At 37.5% G+C, this 19,248-nt stretch overlaps 1 protein-coding gene across 3 annotated transcripts in view; it reads left to right on the top strand.

The window, feature by feature from the left end:
* PRMT3 (protein arginine methyltransferase 3) overlaps window positions 1–19,248 on the top strand; it is a 115,392-nt gene that overhangs the window by 86,576 nt on the left and 9,568 nt on the right. The gene's annotated exons all lie outside the window — the stretch shown is intronic.

Genomic DNA, 19,248 nt, shown 5'->3' with positions numbered 1-19,248 from the left:
CCGGAACTAGGCAAGGACCAGAGAAAGCTCCCCTCCCTAGTCCTGAAGGAAGTTTATTATTCTTCTGTTTCTGCGGACTGCTCAGGGATCCTGGTTGTTGTTCCAATGACCTTGGATCCTGCAAGGCAGGATTTGGGCTTCTTCCATCCCATGTGGTAGATCCAAATGGGGGTGGGTGACCTCAGAATTCTTGGTCTCCGAAGGCACTCCATTTCCCCGTGGTCTCCTTGGCAGTAGGGATGTAGTCCTCGGTGCTCATACTGATAGTCCTTGGTGAGGATCTAGGAGTCTTCAGGTTTGGGATAAAAGCCTCCTTCTGTCTGCCTGCTCCACCCATAGAGTCATTCATAGCTCCCTTATCCAGCCTTCTGTTGCTGGGTGTTTCAGTTGCTTTCATGTTTTTGCCATTATTGATTGTGCTGCTATGAACATAGGGGTGCATGTTGCTTTCTCGTGTAACAGATCGTTTGGATATATTCCTAGAAGTGCTGTTGCTGGGTCATATGGTATGCAGGTTTTCAGTTTTCTGAGTATTCTCCATACTGATTTCCGTAGAGGCTGCACCAGCCTGCAGTCCCAACAGCAGTGGAGTAGGATTCCCTTTTCCCTGCGTCCTCACCAGCAAGTGTTGTTGGTGGTGGTTTTCTGTGTGTGAGTCATTCTTTACAATAGAGTAGCCATCTATTTAGTTAGGGGATCATCTACAACAACTCAGTTAGGATGGGTGGCAAATATGACTTTGTTTCTTTATGTATTCAGAATTTTTAAAAAGTGATGAATAAATGGGAAAATTTTGAAGAGGAAGATAATATGAATTAGATGACAGCACATTTTTTTCTTAAATGTAGTTATTCTTGTGCATAAAACTGAAATGCACAGTTACAAATTAAAAGGGACAGTTTCTTACGTAAGTCCTTTTTAAATATGCAAAAAACCATTTATTTCTGAACAGATACTGAATTTGTGACTTAATGTTAAAAAATTAGAGGAAATTGAATTTTTCTCAAAGTAACATGCTGAGAAACTTCCCTTAGGCTTTAACTGCAGTAGCGTGTGTGCTGTAGACATTTAGTGTTTGCTGAAAGTTATTAGAATCTTTTCTGAAAACAATTGTTTTTTGCAATTTTTTCCATCATATTGACGCTTACACACAAAATATCACAGGAAAAATTTGAGAACATTTTAAATTTAAAGTTTTGCATCAACATTTAACATTTATATGTAAATGTCTTGAGGTTTGGTTGCCTAAGGTATTGAAGGATAATTTTTCATTGAATACCTGCAATAGCAACCTTCTTTTAACTTCATCATGTAATAGACATTTCAGGTAAAATTGCCTTTGCTTTCTTTTATGATGTAGTATGAAGGTTAATTATCAGCTGACAGTCTTTCACAGTAGTCTGTTTAACCTTGAAGTAAATGAATGATCCATTTTTTTAGAAAATATTTATTCATTTGGAAGCTAGGAGAGACAAGGAGAGGGTCAGAGATCTTCTATCTTTTGATTCACTCTTAAATGGCTGCAACAGCTGGGCATGGGCCACACTGAAGCCAGGGGCTACATCAGGAACCCCCCATGTGGGTGGCAGGGGTCCAGGCACTTGGACCACCATCTGCTGTCAGTCTTAGGGGGCTGCATCACAAGTGAAGCAGCCACAGGTAGAAATTGAGTCTGCACCCATAATGAATGCTGGCTTCACAGGTGGTGTTTTCATGAGCTTTACTACAATTCTAGCCACCAAATCCACAATTTTTATGTTCAAAAGCAAAAGATTTAATCTCATCAACTACTTTTAATGTCATTGTGTAACTGTAGTTTTCTACTCTGGGTACTAATAGCATTTATATGGGCATCATATAGTACATATGTGACTTTTAATGTAGCAAATGAACTGTTTATCTTATAACAGAAATATTGCAGGTATATGGACTAATCTCTGCAGTCTCTAGTCTGTACCATTGGTCAACAGGTCTGTTGTGCCAGTACCTATCCGTTTTGATTATAACTACTTTGTAATGCCTTGAAATCCATGTATCCGCAATCAACTAATCTTTGATAAGTGAGATAAAATCATTCCCTGAAGAAAGAATAGTCTCTTCACCAAATAGTGTTAAGAAAATAAAACTAGGAAATGTAAACTAGTATAACCATTGGAAGACAGGTGATTCCCGAGAAATACGAAAATAGATCAGAATTTGCTTAGACTTGGTTGTGAACTTAAAATATGGTACATTTGTGCTGAAGGAATGACTATTTTTTGGTTTTTAGATTTTCTGCAACTGTCTGTAAATCCATTTTTTGTTTTATCAGATAGGATACTGCAGCATTAGGAACACATATACTTGGGATCATCAAAATTTCGTGGAAAATACAGGAAAAAACTGCCGATGGATCTCGAACGTTTACACCAAAATGAAACCATTTTAATTCAGTTTTTCTGCCAAAATTTTGAAGTGCCATAGTATTTGCATTCATTATACCATCTTATTGAGTTAATCATCTTTTTTTAAGAGATATTTATTTGAAAGAGCCACAGAGAAAGAAAGGGATTTCCATCTGTTGGTCCAGGCCAAATCCAAGAGCTCCGTTCTGATCCACACTTGGATGTCGGGCTGTCATCTGCCTTCTCAGCTGCATTGCAGGGATCTGGGGGTGGGGAAGCAGAGTAGTCAGATTCAAAGCGGTATTTTATATGGGATGCCAGAATGGCCTGTGGTGGCTGAACCCACTGTTACTAGACTGTCCCCTCTTTGTATAGTTGTTAAAATATTTTGTCTAAATATAGTTGTTTCTGTTCAAGCTTTGTTTTGCTGTTCCTGGAACATGTTTTTCCATTCTTCCAGAGTTTTTTTGTTTTCTTTTATATTGCTTGTATTTCTAGTAGTGCAATGAGTCTCCTATAGGCAGCCACTAATCCTGAGGACTGCCATGTTTCACTGCTTTCCCATTCATTGTTATTGGGGAAAATTTTTTTTGGTGTTGCTCCAACAATGGGAATAGTGACACCAAGAAACATGTCTTTGCCCTCCCCGTCCCCAATAGCAATGGTCATAGATGTGGTGTATGCTGCAGTGGGAGAAGGAACAGTGGGGATAGTGTGCTGGGACGTGTGCAGTCATCGGGCTCGTTGGCTACTGGCTGACTAGCTTCTGAGAGCAATGCAGCATAGAATGCACACACTCAGACTCATTAGTACCATGAGTGGTGACTGGCATGCTGCCCTGATATGTCATGTTATCACAGCTTAGGCAAAAACGATACCAACCTACAGTGCCAACTCCAGGTAGTCCCTTATGTGGACTCCAAGCTTCTGACATCTGTGGAACTCTCCAGTCCCTAGGGTTTGCAGTGTTGATGGTGATGGGTTCTGTTGGGACCATCTGATTAACCCTTCCCCCCTGTCCTAAGAAGTGTGCCATCCCAGGTAACTCTCACTGCTGCTGTTTCAGTTGTCTGCATCTTAGAGCGTTGCCCTTTTCCACCTTCAGGTTTTCAGCACCGTTTTACAGATTTTACATTACCTTAAATGTAGCTGTAGGGTTTTTTGTTGCTTGGTTGGTTCCGTTTTATTTTGTTTGTTCTTTGGTGCAGGTCAAGGTTCAGCCAAGGCTGGGCACATCTGTTTACTTTCTTGCCAACTCTTTCCTTTTTGTATTAGCTAATTAAAATTTTTCAGTTATTCTAGATTTTGTGCCCATTTTTAGACTTGTGTTCATCCATTTGGTTAACCTCTAAATTTCTTTTAGAATCATTTAGGATTTTTATATTTGCTAATTCCCTGAGCCACGTATAAGTATACTTGTTTTGAGTCTCACTTCCCCTTTTTTCTCATATTTCATGATTTTAATTGCACAAAATATAAAAGAGTACATAGTATTTTTCCCCTGGAAAGGCATTCTCTAAAATGAGGGCTATTATCAAAACTGAAATTGAGCTGGGTGCCACTCAGTGCATTTCCAACATTTTGAGCACAGGGCCACTACCTTGTTTGTACACCTCGACAATTTTAAAGGCATCTCAGAGGAAGGAAGATAAAGTCAGGTAGTTAAGAGACTTGAGGAATTTGGTTTTCAGTGGGCCCTTCAAAATGGAGTGCAGAAAAAAGGTCCTGATAAGGGTTTGATAGTTTAATGACCTAGTAGTTGAGAATTGGTACTCAGTGGAAAGGCTGGGATTTGGATTGAATTAGAAAGATTAGACACTCCAACTGAGCCATCTATGATTGAGGAAGATTTAATTTCCCTGAGATTACTGTTCAGGTTTTCTTGAGATATCTGAAACCACTTCATTTTTCTAGCTAAGTCTAAAATCATGTTACTGGTGATAGTAAACTATTTTGACTTTAAATCTGAGAACTGCAAGGAAACCTCCTTACCTTCCTGCTTGGCAGGATAACCACTGTCTTCATAGATGCATCTCCCAGTAGGGAGCCTGAGAAAGAATAGGTTTACAGAGAAGTCTAGCTCTGCCTTTTGAACTTTTCCAAACCCTAGTGTACTACATAAAAGCCTGGGTGCAGCTGGTAAACATGGCCTGATTCTTCCTTGTGCTTGGAAAGTTCCAGTGATGATAGCATTTTTGTTACTTTGGTGGCCCAGTGGCTCCACATTGGGTCAGTGCCTTCAGGTATGAGAGCTACTGTTTGTTTCTGCTCAGCTAGGAAAGATTCATTCCTCTCTGGAGATACTGCAGATTTCTTTGCACGCAAGACACTCGTTTTAATGAAAATTATCTATGATTTTGTTGCTTCTCTACTTTTTTGTTGTATGAGAAAGTTTTTTTGGCAGTATTTGCAATTGTCTGTATCCTGAATAAAAAACAAATCCCTGAATAAGTTCAGGTATTTTTCCAACTTAGAAAATTAATCTGAGTCTACATATTTATGTTTTAAATTTAGTTATTTGGGGCCAGCACTGTGGCTTAGCAGGTAAAACCACCACCGGTAGCACTGACATCGCATTTGGGCTTGAGTCCTTACTACTCCACTTGCAGTTCAGTTCCTTGCCAATGGACTTGGGAAAGCAGCAGCCGATGATCCAACCACTTAGGCCCTTGCATCCACATCATAGACCCAGAAGAAGCTCCTGGCTCCTAGCTTTGAACAGCCCAGTTCCAGCTGTTGCTGCAATTTGGTGAGTGAACTAGTGAATGGAAGATCTCTTCCTCTCTGTAATTTAGCCTTTCAAATAAATGCTTCTTTTAAAAAAAATGTTTAAAGGATGGCTTATGTCATAACCAAGCCAAATATATATGTATATAAATTCATATATGTATTTCTAAGAACAGAGAGAGAAAGAGAGCTTCCATCTGCTCGTTGACTCCCCTAAATCGTCAGAAGCACCAACTCAATCTCCCCACTGTCTTACCTGGTCATTAGCAGGAAGCTGGATTTGCAGCAAAGTATCCAGGATTCAAACTGGCACTATAATCTGGAATACCAGCATCATAGGCAACAGCTTAGCCCACTGCACCACAATACTGATCCTGGGGTTCAAATCAGGAAAGGAAAATTAAACAGTAGTCAGCGAGTTGTATGCTACTTATCAATTTAGCTCTTTTTAAATGATATATTTGATAGTAGATAAATAGAAAATGTCAGATATTCTTATTTGGCTCAATTGCATCAAACACTAGCCCGGGTTGTTTGTTTAAAATAATTCTATTGCTGTTCAGAGGAACTGAATCATTTACATTTCAGACTTCAACAATTCCTTAAATTAAGCTTTAAAGTTTTTGCAGCTTAGGAAGAAACTTTAATATGAACCCATTTCTTTGCCATAATGCTCTTTAAATCTTTTTTCAAAGCTTTTGAAAAATCTCTGTCCGTGGAAACCTGCTGATGTGAATTTCATCCCTGAGAATTAAATAGGCTGTTAGTACTTTTTGTTGTAAGCTGACCTAATTTTGACCTTGTGAAGCTAATCAGCTAAAGAAACTAATTATTACAACACATCTGTGCTGCTTAGAAGTAGAAAAATTTGTCTTGAACTTGCAGCATAGATTTTTAGGGGGACATCTGGTATATATTTTACTTGGCTTCATTAGGTAAATTGTATGTCTTGTTGGAGAACATTTCTAATTGTGATAATGCCTCTTCAATTGGTTTTTGGTTTCTTCAGTGTGAATGACCATGTGGTCTACAGCATGGTCTAGAACTTTTGTTCTATTCTGAAATATGATCTTTTGTTACTGGGTTTAGGTGGTAGTAACCACACTTAAATCTCTGTGCTTGCTATGAGATACTCTGAATGGTATGTGACATACACTGCAAGGTATTGACAATACTTGTATTTACAGGGTGTTAATGGGAAAGACATAATAAGATACCAAAGAATTATGAAGAACTGAACTGTTGTGAGAAGAGCACAATAGCTACATAATAAAATATTCTTTCTTTAAAAAACACATAAACTGAATTTTCTAGTAAAGAAATGACATAATGTAAGACAAGGGGCCAAGTCTTCTGGTGCACTGGGTTAAACTGTAGCTTGTGTCCTCAGCAACCCATATCCAAGTGCCAGTTCAAGTCGTGGCTAGAACGCTTTTGATCTAGTTCCCTTCTAATGTACCTAGAAAGGTAGTGGAAGATGGCCCAAGTGGTCGGACTGTTCTATCCCATGTGGGAGACTGCTGGCTGTAGCATAACTCAGCCCCAGTTGTTATGAACATTTCAGGAGTGAATCTGTAGATGGAGACACTTTCTCTCTTGCTGTCATTTTACCTTTCAAATAAGCAAAACGAATCTTATGAATATACAAGTAAATTGGTGTAACAGAAAAGAGGACAGGAAGAACAGATAAGATAAATGTGCCAGTATTGGTATTTGTTGAATATAATGATCAGTACACAATGATACCATTTTGTATGTTTGAAATTATGTCTTAGTGGAGTATATTTTGCAGAATTTCATAAATGACAGTGTTCTAAGGAATGAGTACAAGTGATGAGGCAGAGTACTACAGTGAGCTAAAGCAGTTTCACCACCTAGTGACTTGCTGTAGCTTCCAGACATAAGCACATGCTTTCCCTGCATATAATGCATGTTTCACTTCTAGGTCTTTACCTAGAAAAAAATGTATATGTTCACTAGAAATACAAGTATGTCCATTGCAGCTCTCTTCCAGTAGTTCCATTTACCTAGAGTAGAAGCTGGCACGTTTATAGAGTCTAAAATACAGTAAAGAAAGAACAACTGTACACTACAACATGGATCAGTCTAACAAAAGTTCACATGGTAAGGGAAGAGAAAACTACAAACAGAAAAGCTCCCAATTCCCTACTGGACTTTACAACTTGCATATCTCAAAGGTATTTCCATTCTGCATACTAGTCATTGAGCTTCTGTGCTGACCTCTAAACTCATTCTTCTGTATTTGTCTTTAATATTCAATTACGATACTATATTTTTAAGACTTTCTTTCATCCTAAATTATTTAGTTTGTCCACAAATCTTGTCAGTCCTAACCCCAGATAGGTAACTCTTCAATATTTCTACCTTTCCCATTTCCCCTTAAACGGCCTTTGCCTAAGTCACAGCCCACGCTCATATATAACCAACTCACTGTCCTCCACATCTGCTTTGGTTTTGTTTGCTCTACGTATTCAGTCAAGATTGCTCAGAAATGCCCCCCTCAGGTCACTTCACCCTTTGCTTAAAAAATATCCTTGTTATCCCCCATTATTCAGAGGAAAAGTGTGAACAGCAAAGGCTTTAAATGATTGGGAGAACTCTGACTGTCCATCTTGTACTCTTGCTAGGCTTTTTTCATATGCCATCAAATTAATGGTTATTAGATGGACATTTGTGTGTCTGCATGCTTTTTAACTGAAATTGTTAGAGGTACATGCAAAAAAACTTTCTTTAGCTGTAATTTACCGAACTGTACAGGTTAGAATTCGCACACAAAGGTTGATTTTTTTTTTTTGCCATTACCTGAAGGTTAGTTTATATGTTGGTCTCTAATATAACACCTTATTACAGAATTTTCCAGAGTAACTTTGTTGACTGAGGTTTTTTCCCCCATGTTTGGTTTAGCGTTTGAAAATATATAGATGCTACACAAAGGGATATTTTGTATTTTTTATTTCAAAGGATTCCATCTACTTCAGGTATTTTTATATTTGATTGAAGTACAAGTACCCTCTATGTAATACGTCTGAAATTTACTGCCACTTGGTCTTTTTTTTTTTCAATTTCCAAGACTCTAGAAGCTTCTAAACTACACGCCTAGTGGCTTATTTTTAATTTTATTATAATTAAACTCAGCAGTTTGTAATATTCAAACAAAAATTTTGAGAACTTTGTGCATTTTAGAATAATCAAAACAGACTTTGTAACTCTAACAAGCCATATATTAACAACTGAAGAGTGGAACAGTCTTAAGCGGGTGAGCAGAAAAATCTCCAATAACTTAGCAAGTTAGGATAACTGAACTCTGCATCCTACCTAGTGAGGTCTAGGAAAAGCCAAATTGGGAGCCTGACCAGTAAGACTGAGCAACTATAGGCCAGGTGACTTTCCTGTCTGTTCAAAACTTTCCATATTAGTCTCTCTGTGTCTAGCTGAGCTAATTTTGGGGCTCCTGAGCAACCCCAATCGTCAGTGCAAGTGAGGATGGGGAGCCAAAGTAGGAATTAAGTAAGGAACAGAGAAAGCTCCTCTCCTGAGTCCAGAGGAAATGTATTGTTCTTCTGTTTCTGAGGACTGCTTGGGGCACCTGGCTGTTGTTCCAGTGACATTGGGCCCTGTGAGGAGGGTTCTGGACTGCTTCCATCCCACGTGGGAGATCCCACAGGAAATGACTGACCTCAGAGTTCTTGGCCTTTGAGGGCACTCAGATTCCCTTGATTTTCTCCTTGGCAGTCGTGACACAGTCCTTGGTGCCCATATTGACAATTCTTGATGAAGTATCCACTGCTTCTGTGGCAAAAGCACTTGGGAGGTAAAAGCCCTAGGGGCCTTTTTAAAATCCAAATCTCTACATTTATTTGATTTCCATGGAAAAGTGGAATGCTCAGCAGATACCTAGGATGCAAAATTGACAGCACTTTGAATTAATTAATCAGAAATGAGATAAAGAAATAATAATGAGAACTTTTTTACATACGTCCTTGAAATAGAACCATTAAGAACAATACAAGAAACAGATTTTTCTTTTTATATTTTAACTTTCTGTTTTTCAAAGATTTATTTGAAAGACACAGAAAAAGATCTTCCATCTCCTAGTTCACTATCCAAATGGCCACAACGGCTAGGGCTGGGCCCAATTAAAGCCGGGAACCCAGAACTCCATCCTGGTGCCTAAACTGAGTGATAAAAGGCCAAGTATTTGGGCCATCATCCACTCCTTTCCCAGGCGCACGAGTAGGGAGCATGATGAGAAGGCCAGACTCCAATCCGTAGTATTCGGATATGGGACACCAGCATCAGGATGAGATGCTTAGCCAGCTGTACCACAATGCTAGCCCCAAAAGTTTACTTTAAGTTACATATTCATTGCATAGAAATAGTAGAAGGAATCATGAGTAATATTTAAATCTAGCCAGAAAGTCTATGAGGAATCCTAAAGTACAGTAATCTTTCTGTAGAATATTCCTCTAAAGACATGAGTGTTTGGGACTCTTGAAAGCTGCTACTGTGAACAGTGCCTCTGAGTCTACATTTTAAAAATTCATGAAGTCTAATTCCGTTAATTAAGTTTTATTATAAAAGGTTTTAAACATCAAATTGTTGTAAAATATGACCCAAGTGGAATAATGAAATTCCTGAGCTACATAATTAATTCTAGGTAGGTATGGGATCATGCTTGAGATTAGCATTATCAGAATTCATTGTGAATGAAATAATCACACCCAGACAGGTCTACAATACCTAGCTCAAGCACAGCAGTAAACACAAGATGAGGCTTAGTTATCAAATAATCAATGAGAGTGGATCCTTGATTAGAGCTGTCAGGGGACTGATCCCTAGTTTTAATCACAGAGGCTGCCAATTAGCATTATTAGATTGTGATGCTAAGTGAGTTTGACCAGGTCTTTTTCTCTTTGATTCCTGCAGTTAACCCTAGAGCAATGACCTATAAGGAAGTAATCTTCCCAGTTCAGGTTTCTTCAGACTGTCCTGATGGAAACCCCTGTGAATATTGCCATTGTTTTTCTGAAAACCCTGAACTTCCTCTTATTTTCACACATCTGGTATATGTCTGTTAACTAACAGAAGAGGTTAGTCTTCAGGGAAGTGTGAGAAAGAAGAATTGGAAAAGTATGTTTTTGAAACATACTTGCATGCTGTATGGCAAGGATCATGCTTGTTGGCCAAAATGAGTCAGTTCATACTGTCTTCAAGAAAGGTACAGGAGTTAAACGCTGAGGATTTTATTGATGGTGTATTCTTCCTCTGTCAGGTTTGAATAAGCCCAACTGATTGGACTTGAAGCACCACCTCATCGACCTTTCTTTATAGACACAAATAGGCAAAGACCACTTTGAGACCTATGAACACACATAAATGTCCAATGTATTAGGCAAGTTATACCTTCTTTTAAAATGTTATGTTTATGCATAGCAACTGTCTCTAAGGTAAACCATGTTCATTATTTCAGATCATTAATTCAATTACATTTTACTTATTAAAGGAAAAGCTTTTATCTGATGCATATGTCCTGGCCATCCCCAAATGCTGCATGATGATGTTTAATTGGATATCTTGTTTCTCTGCTCCTCTAGCCTTATGCATATAAAATGGACCAGACTCAATACTAGAGCCCAAGAAATGGAAATTGCCTCGTCCAGTAGTGTCCATAAATGCAACAACACTTCATTTTTCAGATATGTCAGAACTTACAGTTAGCTTCTTTGAAACAATGGCAAGTTCTAAATGCAAACCTAATGAATACCATCAGATTTTTTAGTTCTTCCCAAGAGACTGCATTGTATAAGATGGGCTCAGATGTTGAGGGGTGGTAAGCCATCTTTGACCTTAGTTTTCTGGGTAGTTTTAGGGAACGGGGAAAGCAACACAAAAGTGGATTATTAGGAAACAGTAAACATTTATATGATGTATTATGAAATTAATGATGTGAGGGAATTAGTATGAGAGAAAAAGCCAAAGGAGCAGTGAAAACCAGACTTTAAATGGCAAACATGAGCAAACATACTCAAGACCACTTTTCATTCAAGCGACACATATTGCTCACACTGTATGTTAGCTTCTTGCTAATACAGTGACTACAGGAAAGAATTCAGAAGGTCATCTGTGACCCCCAAGACACTATTTAATGCCAACATAAGGAGTTTGAAAATGGCATTTTATTTAATAACATAATTTTTAAATAATCTAGTAATTGAATCTATCAAAACATTTGTTTGGCATATTCTTGCTCATCTTTAAGATTTTACTTTTGATAATGCTTTTCAAAAGCCATTCTAAAACCATATACACTATTTTTCTGGAATAATAAAATTGTTGGTATAGTCATCAGGAAATATTTCTTTAGGAAGTAGCTGTGATTTGCTATCAGTTTAAAATAAAACTGCAAAGTTAAGTGGAGCTAGAAGCTTCCTAATTTGCATTCCTTAAAGTTTAGTAAGAGCTGAGTTTTTATCACTTTATTCTTCAGTTAACAATCTTTACTTCCTCTAGTCCCTGCACACTGAGGTTATATTTTATGCCTTCGTAAGTAGCCACAGTTGCTTTTACCATATAGAGAGTATGCCAAAAGTTGTGCCTAGGCACTGAGTGTAGGGAGCTGAACACACAAATAGTGAACTTGCCCCTAAAGGATCTATTGGGTATACCATTGAGCAAAAGACACTGAACAGAAAGTATTATAAATGCTGTCAGTGCTGTTACAGGGATTGCAGAAGCACTTAGTAGGTGTATTATTGTCTGCTGTATTGTTAGGAAGGTTGGCCAGAAAAAGTAACATTTAAATTTAGACATAACAAGTGAGGCACTAGAGAATAGGGAGGAGTATCACAGCCCAGAGAACCACAAGTAGCAAGGAAAAGCTACATAAAATAGACTGACTCTTGCTGAAAACTACAAAAGCTGCCCAAAACCCAAAATACTATCTTTTTTAAGATATCAGAAAGACTCAAGAAAATAAGGAAATGAAATGAGACTGGCATTTAGTGCTGCTTCTGCTCCGTAGGCATTTGCCAGTTCAGAAGAAGCAGTAAAAACCTCTGATGGCCTTTTTGATTACCTCACTTGGGTAGGAAATATAAAATTTCCTACATAAAATTAAAATTCCCCAGCACTTTGCTTTGTCCCATGAAATGTTTAATAAAGGAGGTACCAGGGCATATTTAGAGATAAAAGACCAAAATTAAAGGAGATTGTGAAGACTAACAAAAGTGATATATATATTCATTCTAACAGTGATTCCACTGCTAGACATGTATGCAAAAGCCCTGAGTATGCATGTTCACAAAAAAAGTACCACTGTATTCCCAAAAATCTCAAATGGTTCAAATGCCTATATGCAGTAAAGTGAATAAGCAGTGCTCATATGCAATAATTCTTCCTTACCAATGTGTTACTTCGTAAGATTCCAGATATCCTCAGTCAACAATAGGAGTGACTGTACAGTGCAGTAATATTTGAGAGAAAAGAGCAGAGACCACACTGATACGATCCATGACATATGCTATAATTATCCTATTGTATCATTGATCTCTCACTGTATATAATTTATAATTTAAACTATCCTGTAATATACATAGGAAAAATTGTAGCTATATAGGGTTCCTACTACCTGAAATTTAAAGCATCTACTAGTGGTCTTGGAATGTATCCTCTCTGGAACTGAATGTACTCATATAATCTTACGGTTATGAAAGCAAATGGGCTACAACATCATTGTAACAGCATAGGTGTTTCTTACAAACAATAGTAAGGCAGATTAGCTAGGCACAGAAGATTGCATGATGTGCAACCAGAAGTTACAGGGAAAATGAATGTGCGCGCTAGACATTAGGATAATGGGAACCTGTTGGGAGGCCAAGGTGCCTAGAATTGAATAGGTGTCCAAGGCTAAGCTCGGATTCTTGGTCTGAGTGTGGATTTCACAGCTGTATCCAGATACAAAACCCACTCTTACGTGCACTCTACTGCACATACAGTAAATGATTCTTAAAAAGTGAGTAACAGTGCATCTCAGTTACTGTTGTTTACAAAACATTTATAGCTATAGATAAGTGTTGAACAATTAAGACATGATACATCAGTTTTACATCAGTTCTTACACATGTCAAAACTAAAGAGCTTGTTTTCATACTGATTTTTTTTTTACCTTTTAAACTCAGTTTAGTTAAGTTTTATATTTTCAAGGAAATAATTGAATTTAAAAGGAATTGCAATTATTATATAAATTTTAAAATGATGACAAGAGAATTTAGGATTTTTAAGACCTATTGTCCGTTTTTGCTGCGTCCCATGTTGGTGTTATTTCTAAACACTGCTCAATCTGCCAGCATCCCCCGAGAATTAAATGGCACTTAATGTGTATTGTTCCCTAGAGGAATCATGAAAGAAAGAAAAGATGCAAATTTTCTCCTGGGATAAAATAGAAAATTAATTGAAGAAGAAAGAACCCATAATAACATACAATTAATACTGAGAAGAAATTATCATATGTAATTTTAGTATTTGTTGGTTATGTCACCCTAGCTCAGACGCCATCTAGCACTAGCAGAGCTCGAGCTATGTGCAGCAGCTTGTATGGCTTTGGTTTGTATTTTATCTGCTTGCTCTATATGTGATCATGTGCACCTGAGAATGAAACTATTTTTATGCATTATCTATTTACTTTGCTTCCTCAGATTTGATATCATTTGGCTTTTGAATTCCATATTACAGTTTTGAAAAAAAATATACACTCCAGCACAAATGGACTGTGTTTTTGTTAGTGATTCCGCTGCATGGATTACAAGCACTCTATCTCCATGCTTGGATAAATTCCATCAAAAGCACATTATCCCCCTACTTCTGTGGCCAGCTGCCTAATTGTATCTGCTGTAGCCACACGCTGTTGGAACATGATACCAAGGAAGAACAGAAATGATAAATTACTCCCTGCAGGTGATAACGATAATGATAATTTTTAATTTCCTTCTTCCTCATAAGGCTAGTCTGATCTTATTTTGTTGGCTGCCATCCTGTTACATACACACATGAGTCCTCTTTATAGAAACACTCATCACACCAAAATATGTGAGAAAGTAAATTCATTTTTATTCTGTCATTGTTCTCCCAGTGAACATGTATAAAATGAAGCTAACGTGGCTTTGAATGTAGTTTACAAATGGGAGTTATTTTCTTCCACTTTGTGAAAATATATATATATATATATTAGCAACTCATTCTGAAATTTCATTCTCATGTTTCAGAATGCTTAAAGTACACAGTAAATCTACATGCTCATTTATTTTTCTGTTTACTTCTAACTCATTGTGGAGGATTCTCAACAAATTTTAGGAATAACCAAACTATCCCAGAAATTCACTGTGTGTGCACGTTCTTTCATACTACTTTTTTCATCGTCATTGTCACTAGTATTTTATTGTGTTGTTTGTTATCATTCTTCCTTGTTTGAGCCGAATGAACTTAGTAAAACTTCCCTAAACTATATCATTAAAAAAAATATTTAACTGTGACCTTCCTTTCAACAAATGAATCCAGCCCTGGTGGATACTTAATTGTAATGCTTTATTCCCCACCTCACCCGTCCTCAGTGGCCGTGACAAGCTATATTTGTGGAATAAAAGGTAAATTTATTCTGTGGTTAGACTTCTAACCTATGTGATCTTTTTCAAGCATGTGTCAAGTTAACAGCTCTAGTTAACGCCATGACTAGTATTTTCAGTTTCCTGAGGTGGAGGTATACTCACACATTTCAATAACTTGCACTGAGAGAATTTAAATTCATTAAAATTAGCGTTTAAAAGACAGAGATAGTAACTAGGTGATGACACTAATTGAAAAAATGGATTTATGTTCAGAAGTAAATGGTTTTGTCCTCATTTCATTGGTCATATCATCAAAAAATCTATTTTAATTACTAAGAATCATATATGAAGGGGTCCTATTTCAGAAACTCCAGTGACTGGCTAAAACCGCAGGTAGTACTGACCCCTATTTAGTGTATACCATGATATTTTCCCAGTCATATATCTCTGTTAAAGTTGAATTTATAACTTAGGCACAGTAAGAGATTAACAGCAGCAATTACAGAGTCACTTAACAGCATGAAAGCTAACTACAACTTATTTCTAATATTTTCCACTTAGTATATTCAGACCATGATTGATCACAGGTAAGAGAAGATTGCCATAGAGAGAGGGGAAAGAAAAGGGAAAAAAAAAAACTCTTTAGGGTATACTGCATTTCTTGCTTGTATTCCAGGATAAATATTTATTTTAAAACAATAAACCGTCTGGTTAATAAGAACAAAAGTGTCTTCCACCCTGTCAGTTATGTTAATGCTGAGTAGATTATCTGCATGTAATTTTTTAGTCACAGCTGAATTTCTTCCTGAACTGTGTCTGTGTTTTCAACTCTAGTGTATGTTTATGGAACAACCAGGCGTCATTGGAAAGGTTATCTGCTTGAAAGTTTAAAACCAGCATTTCAAAGGGGAGCATGAAGTAGCTGCAAGTTCAGATTTATCATTGGCACGGATCCCTTCCCACGTGCTCATAAACAGTTGATTTCCTGTCAGTTTTTTTCTCTCAAAGCTTGTTCAGTTACCGTCCTCTGCCTGTGTTTTACTTGGAAGGTTAAAGTAGGGTTAGTTTCTTCCGTGGGTGTGAATGTGGGTCTGTGATTTTCTTTTCAAATTTTTAAATTCATATAGCTAATTTGGGAATTAGAAAATAGTTCTAAATTAACTATTTTCAGATTTTAAATGTAGTTTTTAACTTTTTTGAACTCAGGTATCATAGTATCCTCTCAATACCATTTTCTGTAACGATTCTTTAATTCTTTTACCAGATGATTGCCAAGATGCTTGTAACCATAGTTAAATAGACAAAGTTTCTCTTCATGTATGCTTACATTTTCTGCTGGCATAACAAGAATTTCTAATACTGACATGGTATTCTCCCAGAGGTTTCGTTAGCTTGCTAGGATCTTTCTCCAACTTTCATTTTTGGTGCTGTAAAGTATAAACAATATGTAAATTGTGTGCTTTAAAGAATAATTCTGAAAGCTTAATATTTTCACGTAGATTGGTAGTTGATTATTCTGACTGTTCCATTTGTATCTTTTCTGCTTTTGCTTTTCTAACATCTTTATTAGGTGATGTTATTTCAAAAAAGTATTTTGGAGTGAACTTGCCACTTTTTCCCCTCAGATTCATCTAATTCCTCTTATATGTTAGTGGTCTAGTTTTCTCCTATATGTTAGTGGTCTAGTTTTCTCCTATATGTTCGTGGTCTAGTTTTCTCCTATATGTTAGTGGTCTAGTTTTCTCCTATATGTTAGTGGTCTAGTTTTCTGGGGAGCCAGTAAGGGGACTGAAAGAAGGGCACTAATTGAATTGACCACTTCTCCAGGCAACATTATATGCTAAGCTTAATTATTATTAAACATTTTCACAGCCATTGTTTACTTTGTTGAAATGCTACATAGAGTTAAACCTAAGGAATCTGAATACTCAAGATCTGTCCATTATCAATACATTGGTCAACATCTTTCTAGTTATATAAACAGTCAACTTTGTTCAACATATAGTATATGCCCAGATATGCATACTGTTTGTCAGACTGCTTTTCACCTAACAGTATAGGACTTGTTTCACATCAGTAAATGTAAGGGCTCTTTTTGATATTTAAGGGGAAATAAGTTCTGTGGTCACAACTCTTGTGACATCAACTGATCATCCCACTGTTTATTTCTTCCATCAATTGCTCGATTGTGCTTAGCACAGACTCCACAAATTAAGCTTAATCCAGAAAGTTCCCCCTATTTCAGGCACCAGTCACAAGTCTTCGGATTACACACACTTAATGCCCAACGTGGCTGCAAATCAAAAGTTCTCACAAGCCTCACTTGGTTTCAGGAAATTATTGTAATGGCTCACAATAGTCAAGGAAACACTTTACTTTTTTTTTTTTAAAGATTTTATTATTATTGGAAAGCCGGATATACCGAGAGGAGGAGAGACAGAGAGGAAGATTTTCCATCCGATGATTTACTCCCCAAGTGAGCCACAACTGGCCGGTGCGCGCCAATCCGATGCCGGGAACCTGGAACCTCTTCCAGGTCTCCCATGCGGGTGCAGGGTCCCAAAGCCTTGGGCCATCCTCAACTGCTTTCCCAGGCCACAAGCAGGGAGCTGGATGGGAAGTGGAGCTGCCGGGATAAGAACCGGCACCCATATGGGATCCCGGGGCTTTCAAGGCGAGGACTTTAGCTGCTAGGCCACGCCGCCGGGCCCCACTTCATTTATTTTTTATCAACTTATTACAAAGGAAATTACTGGGATCAAAATGAACAGCCATAGGGTGAAGGCTGGAAGGGTCCCAAGCACAGGAGGTCCTGCTGTCATAGAATTAAGGTGTGCCACCCCACAAAGCTCATGGAAAATGCACCATATCTTTTAGCTCCATTTTTCTGTTTTTGAAAAGTACTCATATTTAAACAGCAAAAGACTGAATAAGAGCCTGTACTGGATAAGGGGTGAAAACCTAGGACTTAACATTTAAACCCTGCTCTAAATGAATTGCAGTCTGACTGGGTAGACTAAATAATGTTGTGTTGAAAGCATTGTAATTAACACAATGGCTCAGCAAGTATTTACTGTGTGCTGTCGGTTAAGCATTGCTGTCAGCACAAGAATACAGTGGCGACCAAGACTGATTTCTGTGAATAAATTTAATAAGTGTATAGAGGATATCTTAAGTTTTAGGAAACCAGCTACGAAAAATGCTGTATAACCTGCTTAGCTACATGATTTTCTTTGGTAACTTAGAGAACAATGCTGTAATTAGCAATAATTCTAATTGGAAGAATTATAAATAGTATTCTCTTTAGGTACCTAAAATGTGATGAACTTGAAGTTTAAAGATTGACTTTCTTTTGAATTAAATCTGTACTTACCCTGGAAAAAAATAAAACTTCACATTCTTAACAAAAGCAGAGCACATAAATGAAATTTACTGGTTCTTCCATAATCTTGTTTTTAACATTTTATAAGCCTACTTCAATGTGAGTTTTAAAAATAGATTAGGGCAAGGTAGTCTTAATATTCAAAAATGTTTGAAGTTAATAATAAAGCATATATTCATTTGAGTATTTAATTTTATAAGACTATGTACTGTCACAATAACTTATCCTTTCATTATCTGCTTAAACATGAGGTTCATACGAGTGTACATATGTTTTTCTATCAACCTTCTAGTGAGTGTTGTGGCTCTGTAGGTTAAGCTGCTGCTTGCAACACTTACATCCCATACGAATGCAAGTTCAAGTACTTTGAAACCAGCTTCCTGCTAATGCATCCTGGAAAGCAGTGGATGATGGCTCAGGTGCTTGAGCCCCAACCACTCAGGTGGCAAACCCAAATGGAGCTCCATTCTGGTGTTACCCTGTCCCAGAGCTAGCTGTTGTGGCATACAGGAAATTAACAAGAGGGTAGAAGGTAGGTCAGAATTCTCTCCGCCTTTTAAGTAGATAAAAGTAAACTTTTTAAAAAAAAAAATCAGTTAATTAAAATTTCATACATTCAATCACAAGATAGTTTGTGAGTTGGCTTTGTATAAAATTAGTATGCTTCAGTTATTTATTGCTGTGCTGTAACCCAGCCCAGAGCATATTGCCTTGAAGCCAGAGTCAGTTATATTTGTTTGGTTTTGGAGATGAAGCTGGACTGGATTTCTTTGGCTGGGGCTTGTGCTGATCTCACTTCGGGTCTCCGGCAGCTGTCTGTACGTGCCTGACTTAAGCAGGAGGTGCCATGAAGGCTGAGCTCAGAGTACCGGGCCACTAGGGACTAGCTGGGCCTTTTTCTTTTTCTGTGGTCTCCCACCTTTCAAGTAGGTTAGCATGAATATGTGTTTACTAAAACATGCATTAATTATTTAATGAGACTTGTTTCTGTGAGGAAAAGATAAATTATACTGCTTTATTTTGATTTGTAACCTCTGTTGGAATAATAGTAACCTGCCTAAGCATTAGAGTATTTGGTCTTTAAAATGGTTTTTCATTTGCCATATCTTAAAAGACTGAGTAATTATTGGTACAG

The sequence above is a fragment of the Ochotona princeps genome, chromosome 4 (genome assembly GCF_030435755.1).
Source record: "Ochotona princeps isolate mOchPri1 chromosome 4, mOchPri1.hap1, whole genome shotgun sequence".
Classification (NCBI taxonomy): Eukaryota; Metazoa; Chordata; class Mammalia; order Lagomorpha; family Ochotonidae; genus Ochotona; species Ochotona princeps.
This window is presented reverse-complemented; position numbering and strand designations above follow the sequence as displayed.